Raw genomic sequence first — 15,440 nt, 5'->3', positions numbered from 1 at the left:
AGTGTCAGATGTCTGTAATAAACTCCTGCAATGATCACCACACCAATGCTTCAGGACAAAATCAGCATTGCGCTTTTATGCTAATCAAAATATCACACGGTGCAGTCTTCAACATCAGTCCATCACAGACAAGTGCATCCGTTGCAATGTAACGTCAGAAGTGACCTTGGCATGATTAGGTGACTGTTGAGAGACCTCGTAGACGTTTGGAAACCCAAGTAGGCATGAGTCCACGCTTCTCTCGACAGCCACTGCTTTAAATAAATTGGATAATTAAATAAACATTGAAATGCACATGGGAGTGGAAAACTAAACTGTGACTGACAGCCTACAGAGTGCAAATAGATTCCCAGTTAGCAAGAGGATGTGCTCTCACAGTGACATATAATCTGTATTTTTACATAACTAGTGCAGTGCCCATAGGAAGTTTGTATTCCTATAGAAAAGTGGAAGTGAAAAAAAAGACCATCACCAAATCAATACCGCATAATAACGACAAATACCACCGCCAGACCAATTGAATTCTAAATAAAGTGTTGTGAAATGCCATCACCAGAACGCAGCACTTTCAAATGTCACCAGTCATAACCAATGAGTATACCTGTACAGTGCTTTAATTTTCCCTCAAAATATTTTATTTAACAAACCATATTTCATCATTTTTGAATGGTTTATCTATTAAAGAGCAGTGTTGTATAAAGTACCGGAAAATCACACTTAAGTAAAAGTACAGATACCCATTAAAAAAATTACTTTGGTAGAAGTTCAAATAACCAATTGAAATGCTACTCAAATAAAAGTCTTAAAGTATCTAGTATTTATTGTACTTAAGTATGACAAGTAATGTACAACTAAATGTACTCAAGTATTGAAAGTAAAAGTACAAGTAAATGTTAATAATCAAAAACGGACTGATTTTTTTTTATAAATGTTTATCAAGGCTTGTAAATGACTGGTAGTATTAGTCAAAATACTGAAAATTGTGCACATCACACAAAAACACTTCAGAAACAAGGTTTCAAAACCTAAACGAGAGTAGGCTACTCACTAGGTGTTCACAGGAAACAGTTATTTATTTCTATATGTATGTATTTATTTTCATTGTTACATGGTTTTAGCTTTTCTGTTGTGTTTTGTTTCATTAGGTTCTTTTTGTCTCTTTCTCTAAAATTGTATTGTAATATTATTAGTCTATTATTATTGACTATTATTGTCTATTATGTAGACTATTATTGTTGTTGCTATAATATATGAATAAAAATAAATTAAAAAAAATTACAATTTGACTCTTTTACGACAACAAACACTGAGCCATTAACACAATCAACACAAACGTGCTGATGCAAACAGCTTAATGCTAACTTTAACATTGAAAACGCCATAGACATGCTAATGCATTAGCATCTGTCCTGTTTTTAAGTTATAAAATACATCTATCAACTGTTTCAGAAGACCATAACAGGTCGGTTTAACATAAAAATATTAAATATTACTCACAGACATATGCTCTTCAGGATTTTAGTGGGGAAAAATTAGGATAAAGTGAAATAAAATCACTGCTTTGATTGGTTCAAGGTTCAAAGCAAAGCCGCGCTACAGAAAAGTTGATTACAGACCCGTTGCAGGTCTGTAATCAATGTAGAGAAATTATCATTTTACTGACAAACAAGTGCGCAACTGCAAAAAAGCCTACCGGACATGCTTCATGACAAATCGGCCTGACTTCGTTGCAGTCACTAGTAATCAGTGGTGTCTCTGGGTGAAAACGCGACTTTTTTCATGTGAGTGTGTGTGTGTGTGTGTGTGTGTGTGTTTTTTTTTTTTCTTGTAACGAGTAACGGCATGGCACATAGAAAATGAGTGTAGTTTGAGTGCAGAGTTTAAACTATTCACAAGACTGTCTACTGATTGGGCATTTTCCAGATGTGAAGCTAAGATATCAGGCAGTTTAGCTTCAAGTTCAGTTGTAGTTGAGCAGTTGATGTGTCGCTGCAGTGATAAATAAGGTTATTGTTCACTAAACACAGCAGCGAAACTGTAAACCTAATGAGTGAGTGATCAGAGACCACCGATGCAAGAGGCATGACGTCACTACTTTTGACAGCAATACCACGTGCAAAAACCAAATACAGGGTATTTCCACTTATGTGTGTCGAAACCTGAATGCATTGCTGAAATCCGAATACATCCACAATTTAAATAGACTGCATTTATATAGCGCTTTTCCATCTGCATCAGACACTCAAAGCGCTTTACACATCAAATGCCTCACATTCACCCCGATATGAGGCACCTGCCATGCAAGGCGCCCACTACACACCGGGACTAACTAGGGGATTAAGGCCCTTGCCCAAGGGCCCATAGAGATTTTCCGGTCAGGCTGGGATTTGATCCAAGGATCCTCTGGTCTCAAGCCCAACGCTTAACCACTTGACCATCACCTCCCCGAATTTCCATTAATGATTCGCAGAGGGGATCAGAAGTCTTATTTATATGAATGTTGAAGTCACCAATAATTAGAATGTTATCTGCAAAATGTATCGGAGTAGAAGTATGCAATTAAGGTTGGAAATGTAGTGAAATAAAAGTGAAAATAAGCTGAATTTAAAAAACTCAAGTAAAGTACAAAGTCTCCCAAAACCACTTGGCAGCCATGCACTTTTTAAAGTGTACGTATATATAAAGCCAAAAATGTCCCAACCTGCATAATATATTTCAGAAAAATGCATGCATAATAATGTTGTACTCTCATGCTTGCAGAAAAAACTGACAAAAACATCTCTTTTAGCAGATGTAATAAAAATGCCTACAGTACCTGTTACCATTATATACACATTTACTATAGAGGACTGCATCTATGGTGAAAGGCTAAAATAAACGTGAGCATTACACTGGCTTCAGATGTGATATAAATCAGGTGCACTGCTGTGCAGCCCCATTTAAACAGTCCTGATAATTCAACCACATCGCCATCTATGCACATCTACCTTTGTAAAGTGTTCACTGCACAATACTTCAAGTATGAACTGACAAGCAGAATGCTGATGCATATTTTAAGTCCATAAGAAAAAGCCTCCTCTGAAGACAGCTCTGACATTGTTTTGCTGTGTTCACATGAGCAGCCCATTTCAGATAAATCAACAGCTCTCACCAGCCAGCGATGCTTTTGGAGAAGATCACAAGAGAAACAACATGAGTGATGCTGGTGGAAAGTTTAAATCGAATATTTCCAAGTGAAGTTGGAAACAGACTTACATTATGTTTTATTATTAAACATTTATTACACTTGAGCAGTTTCTACATTTGCCATCCTCATAATAATAACTCATAATCATCTTTGTAGCATGGTGGATTAGTGGTTAGCACTGTTGCCTCACAGCGAGAAGGTCATTGGTTCGATTCCCACCTGTGGCTTTTCTGTGTGGAGTTTGCATGTTCTCCCCGTGTTTGCATGGGTCCTCTCTGGGTGCTCCAGCTTCCTCCCACATCCAAAGGCGTGCAGGTTAGGTGGATTGGAAACTTTAAATTGTCCGTAGGTGTGTGTGCGGGTGTGAATGTGTTTGTCTGTGTGTGACCCTGTGACAGACTGGCGTCCTGTCCAGGGTGCACCCCGCCTCATGGTCCATGACTGCTGGGACAGGCTCTATCCCCCCGCGGCCCTTAATTGGACTAAGTGGTTGAAGATAAGTGAGTGAGTGAATAATCTTTGTTGTTGTTAATAATCCACCCATTTTCTAAATCCCTTTATTGCAGTTAAAGGTTACAGGAAGCTGCAGTCCATCCCAGCACTCACTGGGCCTCATGTATCAATGTTGCGCACTTGTGGCGTAAATTTATGGCGTAAACTTGAAATACACCAAAGTCGCCGTGACATGTATCAAGCAGTGCGCACCTGCCCATTTCTGGCGTACGCCTGATGTGATCTTGATAAATGCGGCGGGTGGAAACGATCGTAATTATAATAAACACGCCCATAAATATTCAGACTCCGCTTCAGACACACCCTCATTTTACGACATGAAAGCCAGGAAGACGGCAAAGAAAAAGAACTCCACCAATCACGACGCGTGCCAATAGAGCGTCCAAAGCGGCCGTCGTATCAATTGTTTTGTAGTATATAATCAATAAAGTGTTACAGTGGTCCCTCATTAATCGCTGGAGTTACGTTCTAAAAAATAGCCCATAATACACGAAACCGTGACGTAGTCAGCGTTATTTTTTACAATTATTATAGACGTTTCAAAGCTGTAAAACCCCTCACTACACAGTTTATACACTTTCTCGATCAGGCATGAACATTTTCTCACTTTTCTCTCGTGTGTAAACACTCTCAAAGTTCAAACCTTAGTAGGAAAATAAGACCAAACTGTTTTCAGGCCCAAACATTTGTTTGAGAAATAAAAATAGAACGTTTTCCTATAAATAATTATGATGGCTTTTAGAACTAACAAATTAATTTTAACGATCAACGAACGAGGTCGGACACATAAGAAATTGTTAATAGTGACTCACCAGTATTTCACAGATCGCGCCTCTGCGTCCTGGCGCTGCGCCTTTTCCCACTCACACCTCGCTGCAGCAGGTGTTTGTTTCCGTGTGACAAACACAGTTATGAGTAATTGTTGGCGCTGTTTTCTCTTCTGGGCAACAAGATTCTTATAAACAGATACACAGAACACTGTAAAAAAAAAGGCATGCAAAATTGGACTAAATACTCCGCGAGACTCCGAGGCCACGACAGGTGAACGGCGTTATAGTGAGGGACCACTGTATTCTCTTTTCACATGTCAATAATTCTTGACGTGGATATTTGCTCGCTCAATTAATAACACGCCTAATCTGTCAGATTTCTTTATTTTAAAAATGTATTTCTGTATTTATTTTATTGTGACAACCGAATGGAGACGACGAATCCTGGTTGCAGCACGGGCGAATTAAGGGAATGATGAAACTACAGTTGTTATTATCAATTTCATTGTCTAAAACGATCACACCACATGAAGTTAAGCTCAGCGCTGCTCTGGCTCCAGGCTCGAAGTCTGGAGAAAAAGGCGAGCAGCGCTTTCCTTCCTGTCAGCGCTGTAGCCACGGATCATGCTCCATAACAATCCCGCAACAGCGGGATTTGTATTGATTATTATGTAGTATAATCAGGAAAGTGTTATTTATGTAACATATGCATTGATTTGTATGATGGCACTGTTTATCATGTTGATCATCTTCATTTTTATGTGGATTCCAGCGCTGGTTCATTTTGGTGTATAATTTACGCCACCTCTCGACCTGGTGTATATTTTCAGCGCAGCGTACGCCAACGACCACACTGATAAATGCCAAGTAGCGCAGCCGTTTTGGCGTACACCCCATATACGCTCAAATATCGCCGTACGCAACGTTGATACATGAGACCCACTGAGCGAGAGGCCGGTAACACCCTGCAAAAGCTGACAGTCTATTGCAGGGCCAACACATAGACAGAAGAAGAAGAAAGGTGTAGTTATAGTTACAACCACTGCCCACTGCTCCAACCAGTAGCAGTGGGCAGCCACAGTCTGGCACCCAGAGACCAACTCCAGATGTAAAGATGCAGAACATGCAAACTCCACACACAAAGGGCCAGGCAGGAAGCGATCCCATGACCTTTGTGCTGTGATGCATCTGTGCTAACCACGAAGCCACAGTGCTGTAGATAAACACATGCACATGCTCTCTTATACCTATGGTTAATTTAAAATAATCAGTTTGCATAACCTGCAGGTCTTCTGAAGTGGGAGGAAGCCGGAGCACCTGGATGGAACCCATGCAAATATGGGGAGAAGATGCAAACTCACACAGAAAAGACCAGGTCGCATGTGAACCTGGGAGCTTCTTGCTGTGAGGTAACAGTCCTACCCACTCACTCACTCACTCACTGTGCTACCCTAATAATGATCATAAGAATAATAATTCATTGATTCATTTTCATTTTCCCAAACCAGATGGGAGATCCAATCCCTCTGACATTTCTTAGGTCTTTTCCCAGTTGGACCTGCTGGGACAGCCTTCTTAGGGACACGATAACATGGCCTCCTCATTAGTTCCTTGAACCACCACAGATGGCTCCTTTTGTTGCAAAGGAGCAGCAGCTCTTCTCTGAGTCCATCCCCAATTAATGTCCATGCGGGGGGGGGGGCTGCAGCCTATCCAAGCTGACGGGACACCAGTCTGTCTCAGGGCCACATACAGACAGACAAACACATTCACACCCGCACAAACAGCTACAGTCAAATGTCTTTGGATGTGAGAAGAAGCCAGAGCACAGGGAGGGAACCCACACAAACACTTGGAAAACATGCAAACTCCACACAGATGGGAATCAATCCTATTACCTTCTTGCTGTGAGGCAACAGTGCTTACCATGAAGCCACCGTGCTGCTCTCTTCTGTGAGACCCTCCAGTATATTCAAACATCTACCCCTGTCCATGGGGGTATGCCCAGCTGGCTACTTAGGAGCTTCATTTCTGCTGCTTGTATCCGTGATCTTGTTCTTTGAGTTACTACCCAAAGCTTATGGTCACAGGTGAGGATAGGGATGCAACTTGAGAGCTTCAATTTCCAGATCACCTCTTTCTTCACCACATTTGGCAAGTGCAGCATCAACAGGACCTCAGACACATAACCAGTCTGTCTATGAAGCTCACATTCCATCTTACTTCTACTGGGGCAGTAACTCTATCAGAGGGCTCCACCCTTTTCCAAAAGAGGACTATAGCCTCCGATTTGGAGGTGCTGATTCTCATACCAGTTGCTTCACACTTGGCCTCAAACCTGCTCAGTGCACATCAATGCAAAAAGTAGAGATATAATTCTAAATTACAGTGCCTTGCATAAGTATTCAGCCCCTTGGTATTTCATGCTTTTTAATTTGTTTATGGCATTTCAAATACAAAAAGTGCTTCTCAATATAAAAATTTCTAAAATGATCTTCCTTAGACTCAAACTGAATGTAAATCTCTACAATGTGATATCAATTAATTAAAAATATAAAAGCCAAGATGAGGGATTGCATAAGTAATCAGCCCCTTTGGTATAATACCTGTAAATAATCAGTTTAATTACCAGTTTTCTTCAGACAAGTCAGGGGATGGATACATGAACATTTCCAAGTCACTGAATATGTCTTGAACTTTATTTCCATCAGTTATGAAGAAATACAAACAGTATGGCACTCTATGGTAAATCTGTGTGGAGTAGACAGTTCTGAAAAACTAAGTGACTGTGCAAGAAGGAGAAGAGTGAGGAAAGCCACCAAGATACCCAGACAACCCAAAAGAAGTTACAGGCATCTGTGGCTGTGATTGGAGAAATTGTGCATAGTGCATGTTTTGCATTTTGTATCCCCAGTTATCCAGCTTCATGACGAAGTCATACAGAGGAGGATTTTATTAAAAAGACGACCTGAAAGTTCAGCTACAATTTGCCAGAAGGTACATCTGAGATGCAAGCCTAGATCTGATGTTTCGGTGAATGAAAATTCTCCTCTATACCACTTCATGATGAAGCTGTGAGGAGGAGATGGAGAGAGCCAGATGTCTGGCTCCACGTGGCTCTCGTATCGTGTGTTTTCCCAAACATCAGGCACATGCAGCAGGTGGAACACCTGCAGGAGTGCGCTGAGGAGCATTGGAACAAAACTTTTAGCTGACTTGGCATCACTGTCTTTCTTCAGCATACTGCAGCAATGAAACTGAATGCGGTGCAGCAGGGTTGAATTGTGCGCAGGTCAATCAATCAATCAATCAATTTTATTTATATAGCGCCAAATCACAACAAACAGTTGCCCCAAGGCGCTTTATATTGTAAGGCAAGGCCATACAATAATTACGTAAAAACCCCAACGGTCAAAACGACCCCCTGTGAGCAAGCACTTGGCGACACTGGGAAGGAAAAACTCCCTTTTAACAGGAAGAAACCTCCAGCAGAACCAGGCTCAGGGAGGGGCAGTCTTCTGCTGGGACTGGTTGGGGCTGAGGGAGAGAACCAGGAAAAAGACATGCTGTGGAGGGGAGCAGAGATCAATCACTAATGATTAAATGCAGAGTGGTGCATACAAGACCAAAAGAGAAAGAAACACTCAGTGCATCATGGGAACCCCCCAGCAGTCTAAGTCTATAGCAGCATAACTAAGGGATGGTTCAGGGTCACCTGATCCAGCCCTAACTATAAGCTTTAGCAAAAAGGAAAGTTTTAAGCCTAATCTTAAAAGTAGAGAGGGTGTCTGTCTCCCTGAACCAAATTGGGAGCTGGTTCCACAGGAGAGGAGCCTGAAAGCTGAAGGCTTCTACTCTTACAAACCCTAGGAACTACAAGTAAGCCTGCAGTCTGAGAGCGAAGTGCTCTATTGGGGTGATATGGTACTATGAGGTCCCTAAGATAAGATGGGACCTGATTATTCAAAACCTTATAAGTAAGAAGAAGAATTTTAAATTCTATTCTAGAATTAACAGGAAGCCAATGAAGAGAGGCCAATATGGGTGAGATATGCTCTCTCCTTCTAGTTACTGCCACCTTAAAAGCCTGTGGTACATAGCCAACTAATAAAGATAGATTGATCATATTTAAGATCGAAGCATTAAATAATGGTAGGGCTTCCTTGAGCAGCCTGGTAGGAATGGGGTCTAATAGACATGTTGATGGTTTGGATGAAGTAACTAATGAAAATAACTCAGACAGAACAATCTGAGAGAAAGAGTCTAACCAAATACCACTGAATCACTGTAATCACTGAAAACAGCCAAAGATAACGATACGTCTTTGGGATGGTTATGAGTAATTTTTTCTCTAATAGTTAAAATTTTATTAGCAAAGAAAGTCATGAAGTCATTACTAGTTAAAGTTAAAGGAATACTCGGCTCAATAGAGCTCTGACTCTTTGTCAGCCTGGCTACAGTGCTGAAAAGAAACCTGGGGTTGTTCTTATTTTCTTCAATTAGTGATGAGTAGTAAGATGTCCTAGCTTTACGGAGGGCTTTTTTTTATAGAGCAACAGACTCTTTTTCCAGGCTAAGTGAAGATCTTCTAAATTAGTGAGACGCCATTTCCTCTCCAACTTACGGGTTATCTGCTTTAAGCTGCGAGTTTGTGAGTTATACCACGGAGTCAGGCACTTCTGATTTAAAGCTCTCTTTTTCAGAGGAGCTACAGCATGCAAAGTTGTCTTCAATGAGGATGTAAAACTATTGACGAGATACTCTATCTCACTTACAGAGTTTAGGTAGCTACTCTGCACTGTGTTGGTATATGGCATTAGAGAACATAAAGAAGGAATCATATCCTTAAACCTAGTTTCTGAAAGACTTCTAGTGTAATGAAACTTATTCCCCACTGCTGGGTAGTCCATCAGAGTAAATGTAAATGTTATTAAGAAATGATCAGACAGAAGGGAGTTTTCAGGGAATACTGTTAAGTCTTCAATTTCCATACCATAAGTCAGAACAAGATCTAAGATATGATTAAAGTGGTGGGTGGACTCATTTACATTTTGAGCAAAGCCAATTGAGTCTAATAATAGATTAAATGCAGTGTTGAGGCTGTCATTCTCAGCATCTGTGTGGATGTTAAAATCGCCCACTATAATTATCTTATCTGAGCTAAGCACTAAGTCAGACAAAAGGTCTGAAAATTCACAGAGAAACTCACAGTAATGACCAGGAGGACGATAGATAACAACAAATAAAACTGGTTTTTGGGACTTCCAATTTGGATGGACAAGACTAAGAGTCAAGCTTTCAAATGAATTAAAGCTCTGTCTGGGTTTTTGATTAATTAATAAGCTGGAATGGAAGATTGCTGCTAATCCTCCGCCTCGGCCCGTGCTACGAGCATTCTGGCAGTTAGTGTGACTCGGGGGTGTTGACTCATTTAAACTAACATATTCAACCTGCTCTAACCAGGTTTCTGTAAGGCAGAATAAATCAATATGTTGATCAATTATTAAAGATCACGATCACCACTAATCAAGAGGGATCAACATGCTCAGTTGAGACCTCCATGACATGAGGCGAAATGAGGGTGTGCGTAACATTTGTGGAAGATTTTTTGACAGCCAAAAACATGGTCCATGAAAATCACAAATATCATGCACCAACACGCACTATTAAGAAACCTATTCAGATGCGTTAAGTCATGTTAAGAATGTCAGGAATGTACCAAGAATGACCCAAATATGACATTCGTAACGCGTCTTGCCTATGTGTAAACGCACAATTAGGGAGACTAGAGAATGCGAGATGGAACGCAGCCCGATTTGGGACACATGTTTAATAAATCCAATGCCAATCAACCAACGTATGAATTGCTCAGGCCCAATAATGATCACTGCAATAGGATCAGGACATCCTTAATCACAAATAATGACTCAAAATCCAACATAAAACTGCTCACCCTACCCATTAATGTCTGAGGTGTCTAAACAGGACACTGGGATTGGCAACACCCAACAGGAACTTTTTGTTTTTCTGAAGCTGATTCATGTCCCCACTTTCAGAGGAACACAGTCTGTAGTTCTTAACAACATGAGAAATGCAATTAAGGAATCTGTTAAAGGAACTAAAATGGGAAAAAATGAGTGTCATGAAAGTTGTTTTGGGTAGCACAGTGGTTTAGTGTTTAGCGCTGTTGCCTCACAGCAAGAAAGTCCTGGGCTCGCTTCCCACTTGGTCCATTCTGTGTGGAGTTTCTGTGTTCTCCCTGTGTTTGCTTGGGTTCTCTCCAGGTGCTCCAGCTTCTTTCTACTTCTAAAGACATGCAGGTTCGATGAATTGGAAACTTTAAACTGACTATAGGTGTGAGTAGGCAAATGTGTTTGTCTGTATTTGGCCCAGCGATAAACTGGCATCTTGTACCCTGCCTCTCACCCAGTTACCGCTGGAACAGTCTCCAGCCCCCAAATGAATGGGTGGATGTATGGCTGGTAATTTACACTGAACAAAAATAGAAATGCAACAGTTTTGTTTTTGCTCCCATGTTTCACGAGCTGAACTCAAAGTTCTAACACATTTTCTATATACACCAAAGACCTATTTCTCTGAATTTTTTCATAAATCTGTCTAAATCTGTGTTCATGAGCACTTCTCCATTGCTGAGATAATCCATCCCACCTCACAGGTGTGACATATCAAGATGCTGATTAGACAGCATGATTATTAAGGCGTGCCTTAGGCTGGCCACAATAAAAGGCCACTGAAATGTGCAGTCTTGCTTTATTGGGGTGGTCTGGGGGGGAGAAAACCAGTCAGTATCTGATGTGACCCCATTTGCCTCATGCAGTGTAAATGGGCAATGCAGTGGGCGAGAGGCGGGGTACACCCTGGACAGGCTGCCACTGTATCTTCAAAGTGCAGCCATACAAGGTCATGTCAAAACACTGCCTCCACCATGTTTACAGATAATGTGGGTACACTGATCATGAGTCATTACTTTCCTTCTGCATGATCTTCCTGTCATTATGGTACAAATTCAGTTGGTCAATTCAATCAATTCAATCAAATGGTTTGATCTGAAAGAATCTTGTGCCAGAAGTGGACAGGCCCCTCTTAGATGTTGTCTGTGAAAGTCTATTGTGGCTTTCCTGTTCTTCAGTGTTACCACTAATTTGCACTTTGTCATAAGCTCTATGAATTTCTATTCTTAGAGGCATGTCTTGATTAAAGGCTTTGCCAGTGATATGCCTTCATTCTTCCATGATGTTCTTGACTTGTGTCAGAAAAGAATTCTACCATCATCCACTTTAGCTGTCTTCCATGGTCTTCGAGGCCTGATATGACTTTATCCATTCATCCATCAACCATTGTCTATACCCACTTACTCCATTTAAGGGTCATGGAGGAGCTGGAGCCTATCCTAGCAGTCATAGGGCGTGAGGCAGGGTACAACCTGGACAGGACACCAGTCTATCGCAGGGCCTGTTGTGATTTCAACCTCAGTGTTTGTTTCTGCTTTGGCCCCGTTTGTCCACACTGAGCGCTGTGGAGTCTCTGGGGCTCCCACATGCCAACACACCTGCAATCAGTCACCTTCTAATCAGGTCTGTGGTATCTAACCACCAGCTTCCAGAACAGTCTCCTGAAGTTTGTCAGTGTGTCCATGTGATGTTGTGCCAGGCTTGTAAGTGCATCTACTAAGACTCTGCACTCTCTGTTTTTTGAGCCATCCCTTCTTGTTTTATTTTGTTGTGTTTGGGGTTTTTTGTTGTCTCATTGGGTGCTGGCAATCCTCTGTGAGGGCTCTTATGCTTTTTCAGTTCTCTGCATTTTTGGATTGTCTGTTTGGACTCAGTTTCACACTTGGATACTGCTCCCCGCATTTCTATCCCAGATACCTGGATCGGACTGGACTACTAATGATTCTCAAACTCTGAATTCACACTTTTAAAAAAATTACTTTTCACCTTTTCATCTGTAGTGGCCTGCATGTAAGCACATCTCCATGTACGGACTTTCATCTCTGTTAACACGAGGCATTTCGCTCATCAGTCTTTTCTTTTTTTTTTAACAATGCACCACATTTTGATTTGTTCACTTCTAAACTTTCTGCTGTCTGTCTGATAGAATTATTGTGTTCTTATACTTAATTACGGCCTCTTTTACTTTCACCTCTTTGGACCTCATATTGAGAGCTGCAATGAAAAGCTGCCAAATGCAAATTCAATACTTGGAATAGACCCCAGACTTTTTTCTGCATAATCTGATGTGGAATAATGACTGAACAGTCCAAACCTGGCCAGGAAATTGATATTATGTCAGCTCATGGACTCTAAAAATAGATGAACTATGCGTAAAAAAATGGCTGTAATTTCTGAATGAAAAAAGTCAACACTTAAATACCTCTAACTTTCCAGAATTAAAGCTGACTGCCTATAATACAAGCACATAGTGACAAAATTACAAAAACTGTCAATGTTCAAACATTTCTGCAGCTGACTGTATTGAGGCGATGCTTTCCCTTGAGATCTTGACGTAGACCCAAAACACATTGTACAGTGGGGTAAAAAAGTATTTAGTCAGCTCATGATTGTGCAAGTTCTCCTACTTAGAAAGGTGAGAGAGATCTGTAATTTTCATCATAGGTACACTTCAACTATGAAAGACACAATGAGAAAAAAAAAAATCCAGGAAATCAAATTGATGGATTTTTAAAGAATTTAAAAAGTATTTAGTAGGTATTTGGCCAATAATAAAAGTTCAACTCAATACTTTGTAACATATCCTTTGTTGGCAATGACAGAGGTCAAACGTTTCCTGTAAGTCTTCACCAGGATTGCACACACTGTAGCTGGTATTTTGGCCCATTCCTCCATGAAGATCTCCTCTAGAGCAGTGATGTTTTGGGACTATCGCTGGGCAGCATGGACTTTCAACTCCCTCAACAAATATTCTATGGGTTGAGGTCTGGAGACTGGCTCGGCCACTCCACGACCTTGAAATGCTTTTTACGGAGGCACTCCTTCATTGCCCGAGCGGCGTGTTTGGGATCATTGTCATGCTGGAAGACCCAGCCATGTTGCATCTTCAATGCTCTCACTGATGGAAGGAGGTTTTGTCTTAAAATCTCATGATACATGGCCCCGTTCATTCTTCCCTGAACACAGATCAGTCGTCCTGTCCCCTTTGCAGAAAATCAGCCCCAAAGCATGATGTTTCCACCCCCATGCTTCACAGTAGATATGGTGTTATTGGGATGCAACTCAGCATTCTTCTTCCTCCAAACACGATGAGTTCAGTTTTTATCAAAAAGTTCTTTTTTGGTTTCATCTGACCACATGATATTCTCCCAATCCTCTTCTGGATCATCCATATGCTCTCTGGCAAACTTCAGACGGGTCTGGACATGTACTGGCTTAAGCAGGGGGACACGCCTGGCACTGCAGGATTTGAGTCCCTCTCTGCGTAGTGTGTAGCCTTTCTTACTTTGGTACCAGCTCTCTGTAGGTCATTCATCAGCTCCCTCCATGTAGTTCTGATATTTTTGCTCACCGTTCTCATGATAATTTTGACCCCACGGGATGACATCTTGTGCGGAGCCCCAGATCGAGGGAGATTATCAATTGTCTTGTATGTCTTCCATCTTCTTACAATTGATCAAACATTTCATTTATTCACACCAACCAAGCTTGCGTATTGTAGATTCACTCTTCCCAGCCTGGTGCAGGTCTACAATTTTCTTCCTGGTGTCCTTCAACAGCTCTTTGGACTTGGCCATGGTTGAGTTTGGAGTTTGACTGTTTGAGGCTGTGGGCAGGTGTCTTTTATACAGATAACAAGTTCAAGTGTAACAAGTGTACCTATGTTGAAAATTGCAGACCTCTCTCATCTTTCTAAGTCGGAGAACTTGCACAATCAAGGACTGGCTAAATACGTTTTTGCCCCACTGTATATGGCTCAGGAATTCACTGAGCTAACTAAAGATTATGGCCAGCAGGAAGAGCGTCTAGATTGCGTTGCTTCCTTCAGTCACTGTGTTCCAGCACAGGTTAAACAGTGGAAAGTGAATGGATGTTTATTCCATATTTAAAGAGAAAACAACAACAGAAAGAAAATCATGCAAAAATCATGCAAAATGTTGAGAATAACAAAATTCCCTGTGCTGGTAACATCGTAGGACTTGGACAGCAAAAACATAGATGAGTGGGTTCGTCAATGAGTTAATGGTCTTCTTGCTGATTTCTGGCACCTGACTGTTTACACTCCGGGTCGCCACAGCAAATCTGAAGTGGATCTGCATGTTGAGTTGGCACAAGTTTAATGCCGGATGCCCTTCCTGACACAACTCCACATTACATGGAGAAATGTGGCAGGGGTGGGGCTTGAACCGGGAACTTTCCACACTGAACCCAAGCGCACTAACCGCTTGGCCAGATCTGTGGCTCAAAAAACAATTGAATACCCAATCAGGCATGTCATGCTGTGCAACTACTGCTGGTACTGGTGCTGTAGAATCTTGTGACAAATAGAGAAAATTCTGAACATGTTTTAAAATATTGTGATGGTCAGACACATTGTGATTCACAAAAGTGAATAATCGGTTGCAATTTGTCTTGATTGGGCAAAGTACACATTTTTATTGTAATTTTACTGGTGGCTTTGGTTTTTATTTCATTACCGCTTCTTGAAATAAATAGCTTCTGCTTGATTGAGGATTTGATCAGCATAACGAGCCACACGCAGCATGTGTCTTTATCTTTAAAAGATGGCTTTGCTATTTTTACAGATTGATTTGTTATTATTTCAAAAGGCATTATTATTATGTCAACTATGCCTCTTGAAATAATTAATATTGAAATAATTAATATCCACTTGAATACAGTTCAGGCAGCTTAGCTATTTTGATGCCAGGCTACAATGTAAACTAAAATGAAAATACCATGCCAACTGCATTATTTGTGAAGAAAATAGATGATTTC

The 15,440-nt window shown here is 41.0% G+C and overlaps 1 protein-coding gene across 1 annotated transcript in view; it reads right to left on the bottom strand.

Moving 5' to 3' along the window:
- Nucleotides 1-15,440, bottom strand: part of LOC117510142 (transmembrane protein 132D) — a 223,538-nt gene that overhangs the window by 18,626 nt on the left and 189,472 nt on the right.

The sequence above is a fragment of the Thalassophryne amazonica genome, chromosome 5 (assembly GCF_902500255.1).
Source record: "Thalassophryne amazonica chromosome 5, fThaAma1.1, whole genome shotgun sequence".
In the NCBI taxonomy this organism is placed as follows: Eukaryota; Metazoa; Chordata; class Actinopteri; order Batrachoidiformes; family Batrachoididae; genus Thalassophryne; species Thalassophryne amazonica.
This window is presented reverse-complemented; position numbering and strand designations above follow the sequence as displayed.